Source organism: Meles meles, chromosome 15 (genome assembly GCF_922984935.1).
Source record: "Meles meles chromosome 15, mMelMel3.1 paternal haplotype, whole genome shotgun sequence".
Taxonomy (NCBI): Eukaryota; Metazoa; Chordata; class Mammalia; order Carnivora; family Mustelidae; genus Meles; species Meles meles.
In genome coordinates, this window is record NC_060080.1 from 68287029 (window position 1) to 68305926 (window position 18898).

Here is an 18898-nt window from a genome sequence, read left to right on the forward strand (position 1 = left end):
CAAAGAAAGACACAGAAATACAGAGGAAATGTAGTATAAACTGTTGTTCTCTCTTTTGGTGAAAGAAAAAAAACTTTAAAATCAATATCCCACTCATAAGTAAAAGTGAGATAGAAAAAAATGATTTTTTTAATCTAGCATTTATGTGTATATTCTCATTTCACAGTTACACTTTATTTGGGTATTACTACCATCCACTGGCAGAAAATCTAAAAGGAAAAACAATATCAGGAAGGGCAAAACTTTACTAAGAGGAAGCTCAAGAAGCTGGGTTTAGGAGGGTGGATGGCCCACCAGGTACCAGGCCAGGTGGGTCAGTGGAAGAAAACTGTGTGCAGGAAGGCCCTGGAGCTCTCCTCCAACTCCTGCAGCAGCCCATCGCTTTAATTCTCCACGTCCTCCCTACACTGAATGCATTGGCATAGCTCACAGATGAAGAATGCCCCCAGGGTGGCCTCTCTGTCACTGTTCTGGAAGTCCCTGTTGCTTACAGGCATGGGGTGGCAGGTCTCCTGCTCTCTGGAATTCTGATCTTCAACCATCTGGTCATTCGCTCTCTCTTCACAAACGAGGAGCAGCAAATCAAATACATCTTTGCCGTTCTGGAACATTTCTGGCCAGGGTTTGATTATCTTATTTCTGTCTAATATACATAAAATGCCATTCTCTCCTTCCTAAGGAGATCACTGTACATCTAACCTTAAGTATTTTTGAAATCATAAACATTTGGCTCATAACGTGCTGGTCCAGTCAAAGTCATGTGAGTTCCTGTTCCAAAGAACTGGCCATTGAATTCTCGTTTGCTGCAGATGTTGTGTGCCTCCATGCTCAGGTCTGGTTGCTCAAACAGACCACCACCACCTGCAGCAGCAGCAAAGACACCAATGTGCCCTCCAATGGGCTCTTTAAACAACCTGCAAGTGCAAACCTATGTCTCCCCAATGGTGGTTGCAGATTCCAGGCACTGATCAGTTGAAGAATAGTCTAGCATCCTGAAAACAGAACTTGAAGTTAAAGATTTGTTTGGTTTTTAACTTCTATTTCTTTCTTGAAATAAAACTGTGCTTCAGGGCACCTGGGTGGTTCAGGGGGTTAAAGCCTCTGCCTTCAGCTCAGGTCATGATCCCAGGGTCCTGGGATCGAGCCCCTCATTGGGCTCTCTGCTCAGTGGGAAGCCTGCTTCCCTTCCTCTCTCTCTGCCTGCCTCTCTGCCTACTTGTGACCTCTGTCTGTCAAATAAATAAATAAAAATCTTTAAATTAAAAAAAAAATAACTGTACTTCATTTGGGACTTAGAACCCAATATAAAACTTGCCAGAAGCCCCAGTGAAGTAGAAGGGAAAGAGGGAGATACATATTCTTCCATAAAAGCCATGCAAGATTTCCTAATGAAAGTTTATGACAGATTGGAGAATGGAGAATCTACCTAAATAGTATTATGTACTTCCATATTGTCAAGTAAAACCAATCCTGCTACCTCAATTTCGTTTAGCTAAACTAACTGAAGATAAGTACTACCCCAGTCCCACTCTTAGCTTCACCACAGAAGCCCAGAAGCTGAAGCGGGAGGTCCGCAATATAAACCAAAAGGGTTGCATTTCCTACTCTGTCTAGTCATCTGGGATTCCACTAAGCTTCTAAAAGATTCCATTGTAACCACAGATTCTTTTAAAGATTTATTTTTTTGACAGATAGAGATTACAAGTAGGCAGAGAGGCAGGCAGAGAGAGAAAGAGGAGGAAGCAGGCTCCCAGCCAAGCAGAGAGCCCGATGCGGGGCTCGATCCCAGGACCCTGGGATCATGACCCGAGCCGAATGCAGAGGCTTTAACCCACTGAGCCACCCAGGCGCCCCGTAACCACAGATTCTTATCCAGTATCCTAGTACATCATTTTGTTTATCAAACATTTCTCATTTCTCATGCTAACTGCTAAGTTAGTTCATACAATTTTTTGTTTCTTCTTGCAGAGCCTTCTCCACATCCAGCACAGTTCTATAAGCTTCTCGTGGAAGTTATATTTGAGTGTATGGCAGTGCAGATGATAAATGATACATCTGTTAAAATATATCAGATGATAGTAATGTTTTATTAACAAAAAAATAGCAGGGGAAAGGAACAGAGGTTGCTGGGAAAATGAATTTAAAACAGGGGTTCAGAGAAGGCTTCCTTGAAAGGTTGACATTTTGAGCAAAGACTTTAAGGTAGGAGCATTTTGGAATATTCAAGGAACAGCAAGAAGTTTATAGCTGGAACAGAAGGAGAGAGAGAGGGAAGGGTAAGGTGAGAGATGGAAGGGCCAGATCACTTAGGTACTCATAGCTAATGTGAAGATTTTGGCACTTACTCGGAATGAGATGGGAAGCCATTCAAGGACCAAGGAGTGACATGACCTGACTTATGTTTCAATAGGATCATTCTGGATAAAGATGATAGGGGATGGAGTGCCAGGGGCAACCAACCACCTGGGAGGCTCTTGAAACACCCCAGGCCACAGATGACTGTGGGTCAGGATGGGAGCCCCTGGAGGAAATGAGGATGGGAGGAGTAACCAGATTCTGATAAATAACTCCCTGAACGCCGTTACCAAGGTGTTGTTCTTGTATTTGGCATAGAGAAGACAGAAAGGCAAATGCAAAACAAATTTAAATTTGACAACTAACCTATCAAGGGGAATTTGACTATTTCAGGAGTACTTGATATTAGTAAGTCTACAGGTACTTTTCAAATATAAAACTTTCAGGTATAGGTATTCAGAAAACCAGAAAAGCCTTGAAACCATTTAAAATGCATATCAGATTCTTTGAAAGCGTTTATGAATTTCACAAAGTATCTTCCCCAAGGAAAGAATGCCCTAGAAGGAAAAGAAAGATACTAGATTTTTCTTAAAAAAAGAAATACACCTAAGAAGATATAAATAGAAAATAGCTGAAAATACACCTAGATGTCACAATGTGCCAGATTATCATCTGATATTTCTAATAAAGATCTAGTACCAAAAGTACCAAAGCTCAATGCTAAATACACAAACCATTTTCCAATGACTAAAGGGCAATCAGTAGAAATGACTCAAAAAAAAAAAAAAGGGCGCAAAATATGGCATTAAATGTATGTGACTTTAAGAGATTAAGAACTGCATAGCATAGGTCTTCCCTCTAATATGATAACAGAGATAGAGACAGACAGACAACTACAAAAAAAAATGCTATGTATTCATGAAGGATAACATAATACACATTTGAGAATGGAATAATACAAAGCAGGAGACATTTTTGAAATGTCAACAAACAGTGCCAGTGAATATTTTTTCTGCCAAGGAACAGCATGACGGAATGTTTTATTCAAGAGTATCCAAGGAAGTAAGAAGTACATTTAAATGGGACATGTCTCAGCTACATCAAAAATTTTTAATGAGAAACAGAAAAGCAGCTTCTGGGAATAAAAGTGTTACATTTTTGTTCTGGGAATAAAAGTGCTATGCTATGTATACTCTCATAAAAAAGGATTAGAGGTATCCCCTGCTTTTTGAGAGTTCATGTTATGCCACTTTGTTATTACGAAAGACGGGAAGAAATCCAAAGAGGATTTTCACTTTTAAGAAGGAAGGTGAAAGCAAAAGTAGTGTTCAGCATTTGTTTTGTAGCAAAACAAATTTATGCCACAGAGGCAGTGAACACCGGGAGCAGAGAGAGAGAGGCCCCACCAAGCTCCTTCCCAGCAATGACACTCAGCATCTGAACATAAAGAAGTCATCACTTTGGGGGCACCCGGGTGGCTCAGTGAGTTAAAGCCTCTGCCTTAGGCTCAGGTCATGATCTCAGGGTCCTTGGATCAAGCCCTGCATCGGGCTCTCTGCTCAGCAGGGAGCCTGCTTCCCTTCCTCTCTCTGCCTGCTTCTCTGCTTACTTGTGATCTCTGTCTGTCAAATAAATAAATAAAATCTTTAGACAAACTATAAGAGACTCTTAATCTCACAAAACAAACTGAGGGTTGCCGGAGGGAAGGGGGCTAAGGAGAGGGTGGTTGGGTTATGGACATTTGGGAGGGTATGTGCTATGGTGAGTGCTGTGAAGTGTGTAACCCAGCGATTCACAGACCTGTATCCCTGGGGCTAATGATACATTATATGTTAATAAAAAAATTAATAAAAAAAAGTCATCACTTTGAACTGTGTCTGTGAGCATTTGGGCTTTATCTTGATTTATTACGTGCATCCATTAGCAAGGCGTGTCCTAAGGTCTTAGAAAAGCCTAAAAGAGGTGACTTTTTGCGTCTGGGAAGGCTAAAAAAAAATTTCCATATAAATCAAAGGTAATTGCTTCTTTGCTTTGTGTCATTTCAGCTTATGAAAGTTTTCACAGGAACATTTTGCTTTCAAACTGAGGGGGAAAACCTGTATTTAGTATTTAATAGCTTAGTTCACAATGTTAAAATGAGACAGGACAAACAACAGAGATTTAACAGTTATTTTACTTTGTCATCAAGTAGCCATGATTATTATTAGCAGCACAGACATGTCTTTTTAGTCTTTGCTTTTTCCTTATCTTTCTCTTAAGTAAAATAAAGGAGGGCTGCTCTCTCCAGAGGGAGAAAAGGATATTACATATGCTCCTTTGATATTTAGGACAAATGTTTATACCACCCTCTTTTCCCTATCAAATTTGTCTACTAGCCTTGGGGATATCATTTATGTTCCCTGATAGCTTCTGGAACTTTCCCTCCAATTACATCACCCCTGACAACTTCAACCTCCCGGTCCATGACTTTTAACAACCGGACCTCATATTTTCTCAGGCTGATTGACTTCTTGCCACCCGCCTTCCTTGAATATCGAATCTGTTCAACTTCTCGGATTTTAAAAAATGCCCATCCCCAGTCATCACCTCTTCTCTGTCATTTCTCCCATTCTACTGAATCTGGTATTTGTTCTCAGAGTAATATAAGTTCCATCAACTCTCACCTAGTGGTGCTATGGTTAAGGCTACAGATTGTACAGTTAGTCTGCCTAGCTTTAAATCATGACCCTCCCTTTACTTGCTGAGTAACCAGAGACAAATTACTTAATCCCTCTATGCCCTAAATTTCTCACAGGATTCCTCTGAAGGTTAAATGAGATAATCCACATAAACCTGGCATACATTAAATCCGTGATGAACATTAGCCAGCAGTATCAGTATTCCAACTGGCTTCACTTGTATTTGTAGAGACTGGTCACCATAGTTACCTTGGTTTTTCTTCCACTCTGCTTGGTACTAGTCACTTCTATTGTTCATTTTTTTCATCTCAGCTCCTGGATTGATTTTTTTAAATAATTTTTTGGAATTTATTTGACAGACAAAGATCACAAGTAGGAAGAGAAGCAGGCAGAGAGAGGGGGGAGCAGGCTTCCCGCTGAACAGAGAGCCTGATGTGGGGCTCGATCCCAGCACCCTGAGATCATGACCTGAGCCGAAGGCAGAGGCTTTAACCCACTGAGCCACCCAGGTGCCCCTCCTGGATTGATTTAAACCTTGATTACTTCCTGAACCTAGTTGGACTTCTAGACCACAAGGGACATTCAGGAATTTTTTTTTTAAGATTTTATTCATTTATTTGAGAGAGAGAGCCTGAGAAGGGATGGGGAGGGGAAGAGAGAGAGGGAGAAGCAGAATTCCCACTGAGCAGGGAGCCTGATGCAGGCTCACAGGGCTCAATCCCAAGCCAAGGGCAGACACTTAACCAACTGAGCCGCCCAGGTGCCCCAAGAATTTTTTTTATAATTAATATGTTCTTCAGTCCTTATTCCATTCCCCACAACAACTACTCTAAACCACCTCTATTTTCCTAAAGTTCTCAAATCTTGCCCTGCCTAAAATATTTTTATGACCTGAGCTTTTCTCCTACGTCACCAGAACACAGAGACCACCCTGTTACAGAGAAAGCTTCTCTTATACTTTTCGTTTCTTCCCATGAAGAAGGAACCCAATGAATGCTAACTCTTGGCCTTTCTGCCCCTGTACTCACCCTACCTTAGGGGAAGTGGAATGACTCCCTTGGTTGGTAAGTTTGTCCAGAATAAACCAGCATTCTCTAACCAGCTTTTAGCTCTCTTGGCAGCCAGCGAGTCCACACAGCCAGAACCAATCACTCTCTCACTGGCCATAAGTGTACAGGCCAGCTCCATCTCTGGGGGGCCTGGGGAAACATGTAGTTTGGAAAGGCATTATGGCCCTAAAATCTGAAGACCTCCCAACAGACAAATATTAAGGAATATTAAAAAATCAAAACCCAAACTGGACATTTAAAGGAGATTTGTAAATTCAAAGGTATGAGTGGACTTTAGAATGTTTTTAACCTTGACAACTATATGGGCTTCTACGAGGTGCAGTGTGGAATGCTCATTCATTGCTGGTGTGCATGCAAAAATGGTACGCCCATTTTGGAAAACAATTTGGTAGCTTCTCACAAAACTAAACATACTCTTACCAAAACTTAGAAACAAGCAAGATATATTTCAGTTGATAAAAGGATAAACAAACTGTGGTACATCTAGTCAGTGGCATATTATTAGGCATTAAAAAGAAATAAGCTATTGGGGTGTCTGGGTGGCTCAGTCACTTAAGTGTCTGACCCTTGATTTCAGATCAGGTCATGATCTAGGGGTTGTAAGATTGAGCCCCACATTGGGCTCCACACTGGGCGTGGAGCCTGCTTAAGATTCTCTCTCCCCCTCTCCCTCTGCCCCTTCTCCCACCTTCTATCTCTCTCTACCAAAAAAATAAATAAAAGCTATCAAGCCCTCAAGGGACATGGTGGAATCTTAAATGCATAATACTAAGTGAACGAAGGCCATCTTAAAAAAGGCTATATATTGTACCACTTCAACTATATGACATTCTGAAAGAGACAAAACTATGGGACAGTAAAAAGATAAATGGTTGCCAGGAGTCGGGGAAGGAGGGGTCTATAGGGAGAGCAGAGAATTTTTAGAGCAGTGACATAATTCTAAATACTATACTGGTGGATACATGTCATTATACATGTCATACATTTGTCCAAGTCAATAGAATATACAACACCAAGAGTAAGCCCTAAGGTAAACGATCCACTTTTGGTGATAATGATACATCAATGTAGATTTATCCGTTGTAACAGAAGTACCACTCTGGTGCAGGATGTTGATAGTGGGGGCAGGTTGTGCATGTGCGGGATGAGAGGATATACAGGAACTCTTTCTGTATTTTCCACTCAATTTTTCTGTGTGCTTAAAAGCACTCTAAAAAATAAAGTCTATTTAAAAAAAAAAAAAATCTATGCTGGGAAGGAGGTTTCCTTGTCTAACAGAGGGTATTTTTAAAAACATACAGATTCTTAGGCCTTATCTCAGAACTACTAAATCATTACTACAGGAATAGAACATAGGAATCAGTATTTTTCTGCATGCAGTTGTTAAATAATAATAAGCACCAAGGTGACTATTTTGATCAGACAAATTTGGGAAACATTGGCTAAGCCAATCCAAAGCTGAAAGTAGTATAGCAACTGACGGCCAAGGATTACAACTGTCGGCTCAGAAGATACTACATAAGCAGTATTGAACAGACGTCATTCTAATTGTAGCTAAAGGCAATAGTATCCTTCCGTGTTCCATTTGGAATTAGAAGGCTACATAATGTGCTTTGACCAGTGGAATGTGAATGGAAGTAATGTGAGTGAAAAAGGTGTGTGTTGCTTCTGGGTAGAAATTCTTAGAAGCAGGGTATCACTTGTTACATTCCCTTGTCCCTGCTGTGCTAATCATGGAAGAAACTTACAGAGATTGCATCATCCTAGTTCCTTAAGTGAGCACAATGTGAACAGAACTCCCTGCCCATCCATAATGGATGTGTAGTATGAGTGGGAAATAAACTGCTGTTCTCTTAAGCCACTAAACATTTTGAAGCTCTTTGTTACTGCAGCAGAACTTACCTGATCACTACTGATACATGTTTCAAATTCTATAAATTTCTAAGCTTCACAAGAAAACAATATCTCAGGTTCCATTCTGAGAGAGGAATTAAAGTGAATAGCAAATTATCACCCTGGAAATGAAAAACTCAAAGTGCCAAATTTAACATCTCTCGATTATGTTTATGTCCACAGGACGTGGATACCTGAGCCCTGTATCAGACCAGCTATCTTGGTAAAGCTAAACTGGTATCTGACAACACCAATTAATGGGCTTTGGGAACACAATTTTGGCTGGAATGACAACACTAGAGACGGGAGTAGTTTTTCCCAAATTTGGTGGGTGTGGGGACAGTACTGCCATAATTTTGTGTCTTGACTTTTTTTTTTTTTTTAAGATTTTCTATTTATTTGAGAGAGAGAGCACAGGTGGGGTGAGGGGCAGAGGGAGAAACAGACTCCCTTCTAAGCAGGGAACCTGATGCGGGGCTCAATTCCAGGACTCCGGGATCATGACCTGAGCCGAAGGAAGCCTTTTAACCAACTGAGCCACCGAGGTGCCCCCTTATTGACTTTTTTGATTCTCTAGAAACTTAATGGCAGACTTGATATTAAACTAAAACGATTTTTGTCCAAGCTACAACTGTTTACAAAAAATTCAAACCCTATTTAAACCTTGAAAAACTTTTCTAATTGAGTAAAATATGAAGTGGAAAGGATGAGTTCTGGACATTATATTCTTTGAAATTTAAATCTAAAGGGCAAATCTGAATTTGGTCAGTAATTTCTCTCGACTTAAATTTTTAAGGGGCTTTAATCTTTAGATTTCTATCTTTCTTGGGAATTTGATAATGGGAGTGAGTTAGTGGTCAAATTTGAAAAGTCTCTGTGTTGACTGTATTTTATTGTTGAAGTATCTTGATGGTACTATGTACTCTCATTACAAGCCCTCTTATATGTGAGATCAAACAATACTACTGATATAATTGGTAAGAAAAACAGACAGGGGAATGAATTTTCAGATTTGGAGTTTTTGTAACTAATATGCTACTTGTGGTAGTTATAATGTGGCCTGTTTTCTGTCTTGTCCTAGCACCTTTTCTCTCATGTAGGGCTTGGTCTTGGTGTGAAAGCACATATAGCTTAGACCATCCTAGCACCATCCATAAACCCCAGACCATTCCAGTGCCCTCTGATCTTCTCATAGTTCCCTTGTGTTTACCTGAAATATTGAGCCCGCAAAGCTTCTCCTCTTTTTGACTGACACCTTTTGACTGCTACGCTTAGATGAACTCTCTAAGCTTTACACAGCAAGTGAGACTCCTTTTTGGGTCATCCTTTTGTAATCTGGTGTTTAATTTTGTTTGAGCTTTCTTGACCTCCTATCACTTGTGAATCTTGTTGCTCTCATGATGTTTACCCTCCTGCATATATCTGGCAGTTCATACCTTGCTACCTAAACTTGTTGTTTGTGGGTTTTAGATTTTGCTTTTTTTTTTTTTTAAAGAGAGAGAGATAGAGCTCTGCCAGGGGGAATAGGGGTGGGACAGAAGAAGAGGAAGAGAGTAAATCCTAAGCAGGCCCCGTGAGGAGCAGGGAGCCCCATGCAGGGCTCAATCTCATGACACTGAGATCACAACCTGAGCCAAAATCAAGAGGTGAACACTTAACGGAGTGAGTCACCTAGGCACCCCTAGATTTTGCTTATCAACTTGCTCTGTTTTTGTAGGAACATATGGGGATATTTAAAAATTATGCCACTTTCAGGACACCTGAGTGGCTCAGTCGGTTAAGCCTCTGAATCAAATTATGATCCCAGACTCCTGGGATTGAGTCCCACGTCAGGTTCCCTGCTTGGTGGGGAGCCTGCTTCTCCGTTTGCTTGCTGCTCCCCCCTGCTTGTGTTCACATATACATATATATAAACTTTTCATAAATTTCAGAGATTTTAATCAGCACACTCCCCCAAAGCCCATTCATAATTAACCTAAGCATCTCTGTATCTTGGGTAAAGAATTCTGCTCTGGTCTATAACTAAGAAAGAGGAAAATGAAGAAAGTCATCCATTCCCACAAAATAGTCACATGGAGTATTTTTCATTTCCCAATGTATTTTCCTATATCACCCTACCCTAAATTTTTGTCTCTTTATTTTTTTCATTTCTGTAGTGGTTTCCTATACTGCCTATTCTCTCATGCTTCTTTCTCTCTTCATTCAATTCTGGAGTACTTGTGGAATAAAAACCAATATTGTGTTCCTCTTATCCCAAAGGACATGATAGGATACTTGGGAAAGAGACAAGTCCACATCAAAACTTGAGTAAGAATGGGCTTCTGGCTGGCTCAATCGGTAGAGAAAAATCTCAGGGTCATGGGTTCAAGTGCCATGTTGGGCATGGAGCCTATGTACAACAAAGTAAAATAAAGTAAAATAAAATTTGGGTAATAAGGAAGAATATGAATAGGTGGGAGACATATTCAACTATTTCTGAGGAAGGGTAAGATACTGATATCTGTTGGAGAGGGAGTTCAAACTGAACTTGAAAGATGGGTTGAGCTTTTCTATAAGTAGATAGAAGGAAATGGTATGTCAAATGGAATAGAACAATAAGAAATATGTAAATATAAATAGAATGTTGGAGCGAAGGCCTGGGCATTGATGAAGATGAAGTGATAGCAGAGGAACCCAGTGCTGCTGTTCCTGATGAGATCCCCCCACCTTGGGGGTGATGATGATGCCTCTCGCATGGAAGAAGTAGATTAGTTCTACCTGCAGACCTTGAGCCCTCTGTGTAGTGTCCCCATGGCTCCCTAGCAGCCCGGAGTGGCCCTGTTCTCCTGGTTCCCTCTGCTGATGTCTAGTGGGTTTTTTTTTTCTTCCTCCTGTCTCTGAGGCAGGAAAGAAAGCCCTCAAGCCCTATCCCTTCTGATATTTGACAAGGGGTTTGGATGTGTATTGTGTGTTTTTTTTTTCTGTTTATTTTGTTCTGAGATTAAAGTATGCAAAATAAAGAATGATACAGTTTTATACAAAAAAAAAAAAAAAAGAATGTTGGAGCAATCACAACAGGCCCCACGTGGACTGACCAGAAAGGATATAAAGTTAGATAAAAACAGAATGCTAGGTTGGGGACAGTCCTGTGTTAGGCTTGAGCACCAGGTTAGAGTCTGGGCTTTATTTTGTAAATAACAGGGAGACACTGACTATTTTTCAGTGAAGGAGTAACAGAATAAAAATGATTTTTTCAGAGATTGAACTGCTAAGAGTATTTCATGGAGAGATGAAGGACTGGTCAAAAGGAGGAAAGTTAGGAGACTATGCAGTAATCCATGATTTGAACTTGCGAACAACTGAACTGTTTGCGACAACCAGTTTAGCAAAAGGGGCAAACCGGTTGTAGGAGGCATGAACATGTGTTGCTTGCATCTCCCTTTATCTGGTAGAATGCAGTCGGCTAAGAGCGTCCAGCCGCAGCACCTTCAGGATCCACCACAGCAGTATTCTAGCTGAGGTCATTATCTTCCCATGCAGCCCCAACCAATGACCGATAGATAATCACAGCAGTGCTAGGGTCTAGTCACCTACCTAAGGCAGGCCTTCTCTAACAGGCAATCTTCACTCTGGAGCTCCCCAGTGGGTTGGCTGAGACTTGGCTAGCTGTACATAAATCTGAGGCTCTCACCATCCAATCTTGTTTCCTTGTCACTTTTTCACGGGTGTCAGATCAGCATCCAAATCTGCGGGCTCTCCCTACTCAATCCATCCTCCTCCACCTTTATCTCTTGTAGGTGTCACATCGACTCCCCAACTAATACAAAAATACTTTGGGAATATATGGAAAGTTACACATTATAAAAATTCATACAAGTAAAAATTAAACCAATAGCAGCACTGAATTAATTGCGTCTAGGAAAGGCATATTCTAAGCTTAATTATTTCATGCATTAGAAAATTAAGAAATGTGGTAACAGTGGGGCACCTGGGTGGCTCAGTGGGTTAAGCCTCTGCCTTCGGCTCAGGTCATGATCCCAGGGTCCTGGGATCCAGCCCCGCACTGGGCTCTCTGCTCAGTGAGGAGCCTGCTTCCTCCTCTCTCCCTGCCTGCCTCTCTGCCCACTTGTGATCTCTGTCAAATAAATAAATAAAATCTTTTTTAAAAAGGAGAGAGAAATGTGGTAACAGTGATTTATGTATTGATAAAAACAACTAAGGCCACTGCAGGTTTGAATAAATTTTCTAGATGCTGAAATCTTTTCTATATTTTAACTTGAGATTAGAGACTAAAGTAGTTATTTGAACATGTCTTTATTTAGAGGAGCCAATTTATTTTAAAGAGAATATTCTCATCTCACAACTGAAAGTAATAATGGGATAAATGGGAGGATCAGGGCAAGTGCTGCAGCTGGGGTTCAACAAATATGAGAGTCAGTACAGACACTAAAAATATGTCCATCAGAAAAGATTCTCGAAGTTTCTTTTGAATATATTTTATGTTTGTGTTCATGAGACATATCTGTGAAAATGGAATGGAAAAAGGAAAAATTCCTGCCATGACAGTATTGAAATACACACACACACACATATCTGCCACATAATACACTAACTTGATAATCAGAATGTAACGGAAACTCTATATGACAGACCATCTCACACAATCAGCTAAACATAACCACTCTTCCTGTTTTGTTAGATGTGGGAAGTTATAATGTAATGGTAGAGGTATATTTTGTATGTGTGTTTAGGCTGAGGAGATTAGTTGGTCATTCAGTTTCAACTGTTCAATGGTAATTCAGGAGTGAAATTATTACATTAGTTTTGAGCTGATAACTGTTTGGTAGAAGGCACCATCACCTCCTTCCTATTTTTAACTGCCATCCAATACAATAGTTTCCTTTTGAAGCAGATCTTAGTGGATTGGAAACATTTCAAAGACATAAATTCAAATTATTAGACATTTGGGTGGCTCAGTTGGTTAAGTGTCTGTCTATGGCTCAGGTGGTAATCCCAGGGTCCTGAGATGGAGTACCGTTTTACTTCTCTCTCTCTCCCTCTGCCCCACCCCCTGCTCCTTCTCTCTCTCTCAGATAAATAAATAATATCTTTTAAAAAATTAATTCAAATTATTATCTCTTATTAATAAAACATGTTAAATAATTACACAATCGTCCTGAACCTCCAGCATGACCTCTCTCCTGCCAGGTTCCCATTTTATACATTCTCCTTCCCAGATTATTTTCTTCCTTACTCTACAAATTCCCAACTTTCTACTTTTTCCTCATATCTTCCACAACTTTTCCACTCTCTACTCTCAACTGAGGACATTGCCTCATACTTCCCTGAGGAAATAAAAGCCACCAGAAGTTGCTCATTTTGCCGGGGACACAGACCACTGCAGCCTTGTGGCCCTTGAGGAGGGCCCTTCTCCCTCCATTTTGCTTTCACTGGACTGGCCATCAGCTCGCCCTGGAGCATGGTACAGAACTCAGGGATGCAGAGCCGAGCCAGGTCTCAGGATTCTGACCTCCAAGAAAAATCTTGCCATGACTGATAGGGCCCCAGATAAAAATTCAAACCTTCAACCAGTTCTCTTTTACATCCCTGAAAATGAATCACCGTTGGAACAAAAGCTAAGAGAATTAAGACAAGAAGCACAAGAATGGAACCAACAGTCTGGGCAAACCAGAATTTGACATTATATAGGGAAAAGGAAGAATTTATTAACTCATAACTAAAAGTTAAAGGCCTGGGCCTGAGAGCCGGATCAGGTAAAAAAGCAACATTACATACAGAAGAAATGGCTGACTTCTTAAGGAACTTTTAGGTAAAAATTTTCAGAAGCACATTATTATAAAAGACTGGTACAAGTGCAATTTTCCTATCACCTTCTTCATGGGAAAAATGGGCCTGGGGCGGGTTTGGAACAAGCTTAAACCAAAACAAAAGAAGACCAGCGCTTAGAGCTCATCTTGTCCCACCCACCAGTGGCCAAGTTTCTAGGAGAAGCAGCTGCTTTGGGAGTCCATTTTATGAGGGCTCTAAAAACTTGTGAGTGAGGAGTGTCTGGGTGACTCAGTCGGTTATGTGTCTGCCTTCAGCTCAGGTCATGATCCTAGATCCCTGGAATGGAGCATATCATGCTCCTGTAAGGAGCCTATTTCTCGTCTTCCTCTGCCTCTTCCCTCCACTGGGGTGCTCGCTATCTCTCTCTCTCTCTCTCAATAAATAAAATCTCAAAAAACAAACAAACCAACCTGTGAGTGAACTGAGTTCCACGCTTCTTCATAGGGGCTCCCTGGCTTATGTCAGCACAGAGTAGACTGCGAGAATGGGGGTCCTGGTGAGCCAGACTCTGTTCCAACTGCAGATTCCAAGCTGGTCCTTGGTCACAGACAGGCTATTAAATAAAGCCCAAGCATGTGTACCTGCAAAAAGAGAAAAAAAAAAGTTTCTCATTTTTGGATTTCTAAATCTGTATGTCTTCTTCTTCCCTCCTGTTTCAATGTAGGAAGTGTCTTTCCTCCTACCATTTCACTCCTGCTGTGGATCCATTCCCTTACTCCCCATCATCCCTCCCTTTCTAATGAATAATCCTGATCCCAAAACAAAGATGTGCTGATATCTGTCATCTGTAAAAGCCTCTTCTTGACTTCTATCATCTTTAAACTATGTTTCCTTCTTTTGTCTCCCCTAATAGAAAACTTCTTGAAATATTCTTTATCTCCATGCTCTCTCTACTCCTTCACCAGGTCATTCTTTTTTTTTTTTTTTAAAGATTTTATTCATTTATTTGACAGACAGAGATCACAGCAGGCAGAGAGGCAGGCAGAGAGAGTGAGAGGGAAGCAGGCTCCCTGCTGAGCGGAGAGCAAGATGCAGTTGGATCCCAGGACGCTGGGATCACAACCTGAGCTGAAGGCAGAGGCTTTAACCCACTGAACAACCCAGCCGCTCCTCACCAGGTCATTCTTGAATCTTCTTCAATCTAGCCTCTTTGTCCCACCATCCCTCGGACATTGTGTATCAGAGTCAATGATTACTTCTATACTGTCAAATCCACTGGCCACTTTGGCTCTTATCTTTCTTGATTCTTTAGCTGTATCTCTCTCCCTAGAAACATTCTCCCCCTTTAGCTTCTGTGATGCCATTCTGCACAAAGAAGAGTTAATATAACAGGCCTGAGATTGCTATCCTTTGAAGGGGCTTGCAAGGTTGGCCCTTGGCTAGCATTTGAAAACTTGATTTTCAGTAGTTTCTCTTTTTCCCTAACTGATATTGATGGCTTACTGTGCCCAGACAGAGGGTAACTCTGATCATGTAACATGGTCGGATTCAGATAAAAATCCTGGGCACTTAGTCTCTAATGGGCTTCCTTCCACAGAAACATCACATACATATTACTGTGTTTTCAGTAATAGGGGAAGAGTGTGCTCTATATGACCCCTCACAGGAGAAAAAAGGCGTAAGGAAGCCTGCTCATGGATTCTTCCAGACTCCACCTGTGTCTTTTTCTCTCATGATCTGGCACAATGAATTTAGTGTGGCACTGGGACAAGTCTTAGCCATGAGTACAACCATATGATGATTCCAGTGAACCTCCTAGTGAATATCTAAACACAGAGCTGGTCTTCATCACTCAGTCCAGGTTTTCCTTTTCTGATACTCCTTTACTGATTTCTCCTACTCTGTCCCACTTGGAACTTCAAGGTTTTACTCTCTTCTCTATACTGTTTTTCAGATGATCTTATTTGTTCCCTTAACATTAAATATCATTTATATGCTGATAACTTCCAATTGATATCTCCAGCCTAATTTCTACCCCTAACTCTAGACACTGATACCCAAAAGCCTTTTTGAATTTTCACTTAGGATCACACGTATAGGTGACCTTAGTATGGCCAGTATGGAACTCATGATAGCTTTTTCAGAAACCTGGTCCTACCTTCTGTTTTCTCCATCTCATGATGAGTCTACCATACATGCTATTACCAAGGACAGAAATCTGGGAGTCATCTGTGACTCTCCTTTCTCTCATACCATATTCTATCACCAAATTTTTTAGTTTTACCTTCAGAACATCTCAAATCTGACACTTCTCACTATCCCACTTTGATACAAGTCATCATCATTTCTCACTGGACCACTAAAATACCTTCCTAATTAGTCTCTACTTCCATTCTTGGTTTTTTTTTTTTAAGATTTTATTTACTTATTTGACAGAAAGAGATCACAACTGGACAGAGTGGCAGGCAGAGAGAGAGTGGGGGAAGCAGGCACCTGCTGAGCAGAGAGCCCGATGCGGGACTCCATCCCTGCTGAGCAGAGAGCCCAATGCGGGACTCCATCCCAGGATCCCTCATCAGGGATCATGACCTGAGCTGAAGGCAGTGGCTTAACCCACTGAGCCACCCAAGTGCTCATCTACTTCCATTCTTAACCCTGTATAATCCATTCTCCATTCAGAGAAATTCTTTGAAAGTTCAAATCAAATGATGTAATTTTCCCGATTAAAAACTTCTCTATTGATTTCAATTGGACTCAGAGTAAATCTAGATTCTTGGCCTACTTATTAGGTTACAGGGGGAAAGTAGGCGTTCTTGCATTCAGAAAAAAACTGGGCTTGATCAAGAAACAAAGAAGATCAGAGTACCTACAACAGAAAGAGTTATGGGGGAAGGGGGAGATCAAGATATGAGGAAATATTGAGAGGAGAGGGGTCTTTTCTTGAAAGCTTTGTTTTTTTAGTATTTATTACACAAATCTGTGCTCCCATATGGAAGCAAAACATCATATAATTTTCTCTAATGAACTGATCATTTATAAAATTAGTCCCAACTTAAATATTTTTCCGTAGGAAACACCAGTTGCCCCTCAGTTGACATTCTCACTGGTTTGAACTTTGAGACTGTGGTAATATCCTCAAATATAAATGAAGTGCAAATCAATGAATTGAAAGAATTTAACTACACATTTTGCTACAAGTGCAAGATTTCATGAAGTTAATGAAAGCGATGTTAAAGGATTCTTCCAATCACATATAAGGCTGTTGGCAAGTGAGACGGCAGTCATACCAGCTAACAAGAGGAGTAGATAAAACAGAAAAGGAATGTGTTTCAAAAAAGAATAATTTGAATATCAAGCAATTAAGGGAAGTCATTAGGAAAACTGATGAGGCTCTTGATAATTTTGGTTAAAATTACTTTCTGCCTATTAAGAGAATGAGAAAAAAAGAGGTCCCAGACTGGAGAAAATATTTGCAAGTTACATATACGGTAGAGGATTTATCCCCAGAATATAAAGAAGTCCTGAAACTCAGTAAGAAAACAAATAAGGCTCCAACAAATTGGAAGAAAGATGTTCATAGGCAATTCAACAAGAAAGATACACAAAGGATAAATTAGTACTAAAAAAATGCTCACCATTACTATTCATTAGGAAAGTGCAGACTGGAAGCATAATGAGATACTATTACAGTCCTACTAGAAAGGCTAAAGTTAAAAATACCTACCATACCAAGGAGGCAAGGATGTGGAACAACTAAAAGCCTTGTACACTGTGGCACCTGGGTGGCTCAACTGGTTAAGCATCTGCCTTCAGCTCACATCATGATCCTGCGGTCCTGGGTTTGAGTCCTGCAAGCCCTACGTTGGGCTCTCTGCTCAGCGGGGAGCCTGCTTCTTCTCCCACTGCCCCTCTCCCCCACTTGTGCTTGCTCTCTCTCTCAAACACAGAAAAAAAATTTTTAAAAAGATTTCTCATACACTGTTGGTAAAAATATAAAATGGCAGAATCACATTGGAAACTACCTTGAAGTTTTTTAAAAGTTATACATTTACTTACTATATGATCCAGGTTGTCTTCTCCCACTCATTTGCCCATGAGAATAGGAAGTAATGTCCACACAAAAACCCATATATTAGTATTCATAGCCGTTTTATTTGTAATAGTTTAAAACTGTAAATAATCAAATGTCCATCCACAGATGAATGGATACGCAAATTGTGGCATACTCAAACAATGGAACGTGAATCAGCAGCTTTTTGAGAGGAAACTATAAAATCACACCAAACTGATGAAGATCAAGCATGGTCACTTGACCAGCAGCAGCAGCAACAGCCGGGAATTTGTTTGAAAAGCAAATTCACAGGCCCCACTCCAGCTGTACTAAATCAGAAACTCTGAGGGGGAAGGTTTAAAGGTTTAAAGGTTTAAAACCACAGCTTTAGATTAATTTGCTCACAGTATCAGTAAGGGTTCTTGATGTCAGTCATCTCTACTATCAGTAACCAACTCTGGCTAACTTAAATTGAAGAAATTGGCAAGTATCAGGCAACTCACAGAACTGGTAAGAAATGCTAAGAAAGATTCTTAGGTTAGGGGTTGGAACCACGGGAGTGAGGGTAACAAACAATCTCATTAGAAGCTGCTACCACCACCGACATAGGCCATCTCTGCTCTGTGATATAGTGGTGACTGCAGGCAGCTGCTGCTCCTGACAAACAGCCACGGATGCCAAGCTGCTTCTCTATCAAAGATCTAGTATCATCCATCATCCCTTAATTTCGGCATCACTTGGTCAAGACTTAAAGTACATGGTGGCAAAATCTGGATCACAAGGCTGTCAGAGGAGTGGGTAGAGGGTGAATCTCAGTGCCTTGGCTTCTGAAATTGGAGGTAGGAGGCTACATCTCACCAAGATCTAGATGGGAGGATTTCCCAAATCTAGCAAGTGTGTTCAGATGCTGAGCAGTCAAAAACGATTACAGATGCCCAATACTGAAAATGTTCTGAATAAAGTAAGTTAGGTGTGTTCTAGCAGAGTTAGTCAAATGTATTCTTTGTATCACTAGTTATAGGCTTAAGAACTGACCATAAAACTTACTCTTTGTTCATGAAAGTTATGTCTTTTCATTCAAGTATTGGCTCACGGTGGATCATAAGAGTGGATGGTGCCTTTCCACTGCATGTTTGAGTAAA

The 18898-nt window shown here is 40.7% G+C and overlaps 2 pseudogenes; one reads left to right on the forward strand and one right to left on the reverse strand.

Annotated features, from left to right (window-relative positions):
* Nucleotides 1-314: 314 nt before the first annotated feature.
* LOC123925690 lies at nucleotides 315-6161 on the reverse strand (annotated as a pseudogene).
* A 1488-nt stretch (nucleotides 6162-7649) lies between these two features.
* On the forward strand, nucleotides 7650-13882 carry LOC123925691 (annotated as a pseudogene).
* Nucleotides 13883-18898: the final 5016 nt, after the last annotated feature.